An 8,434-nucleotide genomic window follows, 5' to 3' on the forward strand; every position below is an offset into this window, starting at 1 on the left:
CATAATGTGGCCTGTGGAGCTTTAACTTAGCATATCATTCACGAAAACTTCTTTCAGAGAAGAAAATTAGGAGGTTCACTAAATATATTGTGATCAATATTTTCTATTTGACAAAATAAATAAGTAATTTTTACTTGGCATAGCTTACTATGTTACATATTTATGGAACATAACTATACTTTTTAATAATTAAGTTTAGTAGCTATAATATTATATTTTTACAACTTATAGCTACCCACTTTTCTACCAATTAACTTACCACTTCCCACACCCCTATTTTTTAGCTGCACACTTTCTCTCTCCCCCCTTTTCCTAAATATACACGTTTTTAACTCCCCATCTCCCCTAATTTCGTGCTTTTCAAATCAGTTTCTGATTTCTTTCACTTTCTTTTTTTACTCTGTATTAACTGCTCATTAATTTCAACCTTTTACCCCCAAAATTCAACTCTATTTCCTAAAATATGTAAGATTCTCTGTTATTTTTGCGTTTTAAACGACGAATATATATTTGAATTCATCTGTTGAAATATCGAATTCAAGTTGAGTTCATAATTGAGGTAACAACGTTTTCACTGCAATTTTTTTTTTTTCTGAAAATTTGAAAAATATAGTCAAAATATATGAAAAATATATATGAAATATAGTCAACAGAAACCAGAATAAGTAATATTGAACATATTAATCAAAATATAATTAAAAAATATAGTCATAATTGAGGTAGCAACGTTTTCACTGCAACTTTTTTTTTTTCTGAAATTTTTCTAAATATAGTCAAAATATATGAAAAATATATCTTAAATATAGTCAACAGAAACCAGAATAAGTAATATTGAACATAATAATCAAAATACAATTAAAAATATAGCCAAAATATATATATGAAAAACAACTAAAACGTTCAGAAAAATATAAAAAATAAAAAAGTTGCAATTACACGGTGAAACGTGTAATTCAGTTGATGAACAAATCAAGCTTTGCATGATTTATGGAACATTAAAAAGAGATTTATTTTAGTTATATTTTGGGAAAAATATGAAGAGAGTTTTTGAATTCAAATTTTATGTGAATGATTAGATGTTGAATGAGATATGTGATTAGATATGAAAGAGAATAAGATTTGCGTGATTTATGGAACATTAAAAACAGATTTCTGTTTAGTTTGAAAAAGATTTTTTTTCCTTAAATAGAGGCATTATTTGCTCAACAGTTCCGTGTATTTAGTCTATATTTTGGCTATATTTTTGCGACGCGTCCAGGACCTAAATATAGGAAAAACCAGCTACGAATTGTAAATAATGAACTTGTAGTTATAGCTTGTTAGAAGCAGCTAAAAGGTAGCTATTTGTGAAAATTTTACAATAAATAATAAACCTGTGGTGGTTAGGGTGAGCACAGTTTGGGCCAACCCGAAATCCAAACCGAAATCTGAACTTTTTAAATATTTGGTTTGGATATTTGGATTATGGATTGGACTTCGGATTTTATTTTTAAAATTTATGGATTTCGAATTGGATATGGATTTAGTACTATGGATTTTTGGATATCCGAAAATCCGAAATTTTTATACCTTTATCTAGACTTACTTATATCATATGTGCCCAGTACTAATAAGTCTAGTTTCTAAAGGTCCAATAGATTAGTACCTAAGGCCCTACCCATTAAAATATTAAATCAAATATACAATTCTATACTAAATCAAATGTAATAGGGGTTTCTTACTTCTCAAGTCTCAAAAGTCTCACGTTAGTGTCACCCACGACATAGTTCTTTGTTATTTTTCCAGATGACTACTTAGATTTTATTTTGTTCATTTCCACTAGATTTTATTTTGTTCATTTCCACTTCTCCAGAATGCCTTTATTTGGTATGGATTTACTATATTGGACATGACTTGGATTTGCTAATCCTAATTTGAACTGGACGACTTTTTTTACTGAGCAATTAAGATTTAGATTTATCTCTGTGGAACTAATACATGAATTTCGTTCCTAATAAGTTTGCCTTAAGTCTCAAGAGTCAAATCCGAAAATCTGAAATCACTACAAAAAAATAGGTAACTTGCGGAGGTTAACTAGAAGAGGCTAAAACCTCCGCGAATTACAACTTTCAACCTCCGCAAGTTACCCCTTTTTTTTGTAGTGAATATCCAAACCGAATAATCCGAAACCAAACTCAAAATATCCAATCCAATACGAACTTATTTGGATTGGATTTGGATTGTAATTTCTTCAATCCGAAAACCAAATATCCAAACCGAAAATTTCATATCCAATCCGATGGCCCGAACGCCCACCCTAGTGCTGGTAGCATTTAGCTGCAGTTATTATAAACTTAATACCTTACATACAGAAATCTTGAGCCAACATTCTATCAAAGGTAGCAAAAAGCATTTGTGTTTCACGTACAAAAGAACAACGAATATGGAGTAAAGTTTGCATAGTTAGAATTTGCTAAAGATATAAATATTCACAGTGTATTGTGATATGAATGAGTAGATATCATTGAGAAATATTAAAACAAGACAAAAGATCATTTGACTTATCCAAAAACAACAACAACAACATACCCAGTTAAATCCCACAGTGTGGGGTCTGGGGAGGGTTAAATGTACGAAAGACCCTCGGCTCAAAAGAAAACAAGAAAACAAGGAGAGAAAAGTCAGATACCGACAGAAAAATCTAAGCAATGCGAAAATGAGAAAAAAACAAGGGCAAAGAAGTCATGATAAAATAACATGGAGAGACAAGACCCAACACATAAAAGCAGGAAACATAGGGCAACAAAAGGTAGAGCAAAGCTACGCTTACTAGTGCGACAGAAAAGCGAGACTACCTACTAGCCTTCTACCCTAATCTGAGCCCTCCACAACCTCCTATCTAAGGTCATGTCCTCGGTAATCTGAAACAGCGCCAAGTCCTACCTAATTACCTCTTCCCAATATTTCTTTGGCCTTTCTCTACCTCTCCTAAACCGTCCAAAGCCAACCTCTCACACCTCCGCACTGGGGCATCTATGCCTCTTCTCTTCACATGCCCAAACCATCTCAACCTCGCTTCCCGCATCTTGTCCTCCACCGATGCCATTCCCACATTGTCCTTGATGTCCTCATTCCTGATCCTATCTCTCCTAGTGTGCCCACACATCCACCGCAGCATTCTCATTTCCGCGACTTTCATCTTCTGCACGTGAGAGTTCTTGACTAGCCAACACTCTGGCCCGTACAACAGAGTCGGTCTAACCACCAATTTGTAGAACTTGCCCTTAAGTTTTGGTGGCACTTTCTTGTCACGCAGCACTCCGGAAGCGAGCCTCCATTTCAACCATCCTGCACCAATACGATGTATGACATCATCGTCAATATCCCCATTTTCTTGTAAAATAGACCCAAGATACTTGAAACTTCCTTTCTTTTGAATTACCTGGGTACCAAGCTTCACTTCCACGTTAGCCTCCTGAGTGTTATACCCCGTACATTTATACGACAAATTATCCGCAAGCAAATCGACTCAAGTTAAAGGAGGAATTATTTTCGGACATGAAATAAGAGCTTTTAATTTTCAACTTTGATTATCACAAAAATTGATTAATTAAAGTTAGACAAGTAAATTTGTGGGACATGTGTCAATGTTAAGGGCTACTTATATAAGGCATAAGATGACTTATATTCCTCCATTATTCACAAAACTCATCCATCAAAGTAGAGTTAGTGAGAGAAGCTCTCAAGTTTAGAGAGAGAGAGAGAAGTTCCCGACGCTACTATTCACGGCGGCGCACTGTTCACGGCGCCGCCACTGTTCACGCGTACTGTTCACGCCATTGTTCACACGCACTGTTCGCGCGTACTGTTCACGCCCGCCACTGTTCACGGGCGGCGCACTGTTCACGGCCAGCCCATTTTTGCCCCCTTCTACACAATTAATTGGAGAGATTTGAAGCTCAAGAGGAGGAAAAAGATGGAGCTCATGGTAGCCATGGCTTTCTTGAAGACATTTCATGGTGAAAAATTAGAGCTTGTCTCTAAGGTAAGATTTAATTCTTTTCTACATATTTTGGAGGTAGTTTAGACTTGTATAGCTTGGTAGATGTGTGTTGAATTCAAACGGGTTATGTATGTTGATGTTGAATTATAAATTGAGCCGTGTAAGGGGGGTGTTTTGAGTAAGAATGAGGAATTGATTTTAGTAGCATTATGTAGGAATTAAATGGTTAAATTTAAAGTTGTGTTATTTTATGGACATATTGCTATCCTTGCTAAATTGAAAGGATTGAGGGTATGATTATGTTCATATGATTATTGTTGTTGTTATCATGGGTTATGTGATGAGAATGAAGGAAATTAATGGTTAGAAACTTTATAGAGGTCGTGTGGGTGTGTGAAGAGGAGTGTGGCCGTGAGCCATAGTAATGAAAGAGAATGGTGAATTAAAATTTATTTAGCTTGTTAGAGGTGTCGTTGTGACATTGATGACGTAGATAAAGGGTTAACGAGTTGAGTTGGTGTTGAAATTGGTTGTATGTTGTTATGAGAAATTAAGTGATTTTTATATAATTTTTATGCAATTATGAAAGTAAGATGCTAAATGTGAACTATGGTTGTTATTAATGAATTTGGAAGAAAACAATGCGATTTGGTAGTTTCGTTGCAATTGTAGAAGTTTCGAATGGAATATGGAAATGGGCGGAATGGTTCGAATCCTTGGATATTGTTTAAAATGTTATTGAAATATGTTTGGGTAATCTTGAGTTAGTTGATGAATATGGAAAAAAAAAATGTTGATATTAGTTGGATGGTGTGAAGTTAGAATGGAAGAGTTACATTATGTGGAAAGGAAGGGAAAAATTTTAGATTGTTGGAAATGTTGTATGAATTGCTTAGAATGTCTTTAAGTATTGTTGGTATGGATTCGGGTTAGTATTTAAATATATATAAGCATCGATGTTGGCTTGAAGGTAAGTCGTCGAGTTGAATTTATGAAAGTTGTTGAATGATGTAAAAGAGAGTTACTATTATTATTTTGCCTTTCGAATTGGTTATCAATGTTACTAGGTTGGTTATTGTGGTTGTTGTTGTTGATTTTGAGCGAGATAAATTCTCGGGATGGCTTATTTACAGGGGAAGTGCTGCCGAATTTTCTGTAGAATTTAATGATTAGTTTGGAATGAATGACTTAAGTGCCCTTAGCTAATGATTGGATATTCGTTGGCATATTTGTAGACCTTGGGGAGCCCGAGGCGTAGATTGGGATTTACTTTAGATTGGCTATCTTGGAGTGCGTACGAGGTATGTAAAGCATCCTCCTTTCTTTTTGGCATGTCTTAGTTTTACATAGGCTAGATTAAAGCCTTAAGGAAATTCCAAATCCGAAATCCGAGCATGATATGATATATATATATATATATATATATATATATATATATATATATATATATATTCCTTGGCACTCTTATGTATGATTTGATGAAATATGAACCATTATGTTTTTGAAAGAAGTGATTTCCAAACTTTGTACAAAAAGGTTTCACTTTAATGAATTTCGTAATTTTTGAATGCATATCTTTCGCATAAAGGCTCGGATTGTTCCAACATTTTCATAAGAGTTTGCATTATGTATAATGAGTATGTTTTCCATAAGCGGGCCCGACTTGGATAAATACCCGTCCGTGGGTCCCGCGACGTTCCTTTATGTAATTCGGGAACTTTTGAAAGAATTCGTTATGACTATTATTTCGATTTTTCAAGTATGATCAGTTTACTTATGTTTGAGTTCATGATAATGATTTTATGCATATGACTACTCACGACTCTACTCGTGCGTTCTGTTATATCTTTCGCCGGTTCCCGGGCCGGTTCTGTTATCGTGCGCATTTTGATATACTCCGGAGTTATGCTGTGTTATGGTTCTCCGAGCTACTCGCTAATGAGGGTCGGGTTCCACATATATTTGGTGTTATGCTGTGTATGGTGTTATGTTGTGATGTGATATGTGACGGGGATACGGAGATTTGAAACTTTCTGGTGTTATGCTGTGTTATGGCGCCATCGACGGGAGGGCGACCATATTCTTCTGTACCCTATGCATGACTTACATGCTTGAAACTAAACATTTTGATATGATTGGATTTGTACTTATGTTCGGCACTTCTGCTTCGTTTATGTCTCAGGTTTGTTTTCTGTATATTCTGCTTTGCATACTCAGTACATATTTCGTACTGACCCCCTTTCTTCGGGGGGCTGCGTTTCATGCCCGCAGGTACAGACGCACAGTTTGGTGATCTACCCACTTAGGACACCCTCTTCTGCTGTTTGGAGTGCTCTTCTCATTTCAGAGCACACATTTTGGTATATATATTCGTTCGCTATGTATATATGTATTTGTTCAGGGGCACGGCGGGGCCCTGTCCCGCCATATGATTCGGTTTGTTTGTTTAGAGGTCTGTAGACGTATTTGTGGGTGTGTGTGCCTACTTCTGTACGGATGTGTTTGCATGACTCTATTCGTTATGGCAGCCTTGTCGGCTCGCACATGTATATGTTGTTCTGTTGGCCCTGTGTGGCCTTTGTTGGTATTTGCTGTGTACAGGGTTATTTTGGATAGTCCGAAAAACAAAGGAAACTCTGCCGAAATTTTCTTTGAAAATCTCATAAATATGAAACACCGCCTTGTCGGCTTCTGTTATATGCCTGGATGGGTTTGATATAATCTGAGGCAGTGTTTGATATTTGTGTTGGTATAAGTTATCTGTTTGCCACTCGGATTTGTAATTGTGTTCGGGTGCCCAATTCGGGCACTAGTCACGGCCACGGGGTTGGGTCGTGACACTGAGGTACACCACTAAACCTGTACTCCACGTACTCTGTTTTGGTCCTACTCAACTTGAATCCTTTAGACTCTAACGTTTGTCTCCAATCCTCTAGCTTAGAGTTGACTCCGCTGCGAGTCTCTTCTATCAAGACTATGTCATCCGCGAACAACATACACGATGGCACCTCACCTTGAATTTGTCGCGTCAATCCGTCCATCACCAAGTCAAATAGAAATGGGATAAGAGCCGATCCCTGATGCAAACCCATCAGAACTGGGAAGTGCTCCGAGTCTCCTCCTATAGTCCTCACTCTGGTCTTGGCTCCATGATACATGTCCTTGATCGCTCTAATGTACGCCACAGGTACACCTTTATCCTCCATGCATCTCCATAGAACCTCTCTTGGCATTTTATCGTAAGCTTTCTCCAGGTCGATGAATACCATGTGCAAGTCCCTTTTCCGCTCCCTATATTGCTCCACTAATCTCCTAACAATATGAATGGCTTCAGTAGTAGAACGTCCCGGCATGAATCCGAACTGGTTCTCTGAAATAGACACGTCTCTCCTCACCCTCATCTCTACCACCCTTTCCCACACTTTCATAGTGTGGCTTAGCAGCTTGATACCTCTATAGTTGTTACAGCTTTGAATGTCGCCCTTGTTCTTGTACAAAGGGATCATTGTACTCCACCTCCTTTCTTCGGGCATCTTCGCTGTCTTGAAAATGACATTAAACAACCCAGTCAGCCACTCCAAGCCTGCCCTTCCTGCACTCTTCCAAAATTCCACAGGAATCGCGTCAGGTCCGGTCGCTCTTCCCCTACACATCCTACGGACAACACCCTTAACCTCGTCGACCCTTATACTCCTACAATAACCACAATCGCGATGCCTCTCAGAGTACTCCAAATCTCCCAACACAAAGTCTCTGTCCCCTTCTTCGTTCAAGAGTTTATGGAAGTACGACTGCCATCTCCGTCTAATGAGAGCTTCCTCCACCAACACTTTGCCATCCTCATCCTTGATGCACTTCACTTGATCCAGGTCGCGTGCCTTCCTCTCTCTGGCCTTGGCAAGCCTGAATAACTTTTTATCCCCTCCTCTGTCCTCTAGTTCTGCATAAAGGCATTCAAACGCCGTCGTTTTCGCTGCCGACACTGCCAACTTCGCCTCCTTTCTCGCCATCTTATTATTTTCCCTATTCGTTCGCCTCCCTTCGTCATCCTTGCTGTCTACCAGCTTCGCATATGCCTGCTTCTTTGCTTCCACTTTACCTTGGACTTCCCCATTCCACCACCAATCCCCTCGGTGCCCACCACGGCGACCTCTTGAGACTCCTAGAACCTCTCTAGCTGCTTCTCTAATGATACTGGACGTCCTATCCCACATACTGCTCGCATCTCCCCTGCTCTCCCACGCCCCCAAAGCCATCAACTTTTCCCCTAATTCTTGGGCACTAGACAAAGTCAAACTCCCCCACCTGATCCTCGACCGGTCATCGGCGACCCTCTTCTTCTTCTTCCTCTTGATCTCCAAATCCATCACCAATAGCTTATGTTGGGTCGTAAGATTCTCACTCGGAATAACCTTGCAGTCTTTACAAAGGCTTTTATCATAATTTCTAAGG

General features: G+C 38.3%; 1 long non-coding RNA gene across 1 annotated transcript; it reads left to right on the forward strand.

Annotated features, from left to right (window-relative positions):
* Positions 1–3,876: 3,876 nt before the first annotated feature.
* Positions 3,877–6,681, forward strand: LOC132638112 (uncharacterized). The gene is made up of 3 exons (XR_009581608.1): positions 3,877–4,024; positions 5,218–5,283; positions 6,254–6,681. It is a non-coding gene; the product is annotated as an uncharacterized LOC132638112 (long non-coding RNA).
* Positions 6,682–8,434: the final 1,753 nt, after the last annotated feature.

The sequence above is a fragment of the Lycium barbarum genome, chromosome 4, assembly GCF_019175385.1.
Source record: "Lycium barbarum isolate Lr01 chromosome 4, ASM1917538v2, whole genome shotgun sequence".
NCBI lineage: Eukaryota > Viridiplantae > Streptophyta > Magnoliopsida > Solanales > Solanaceae > Lycium > Lycium barbarum.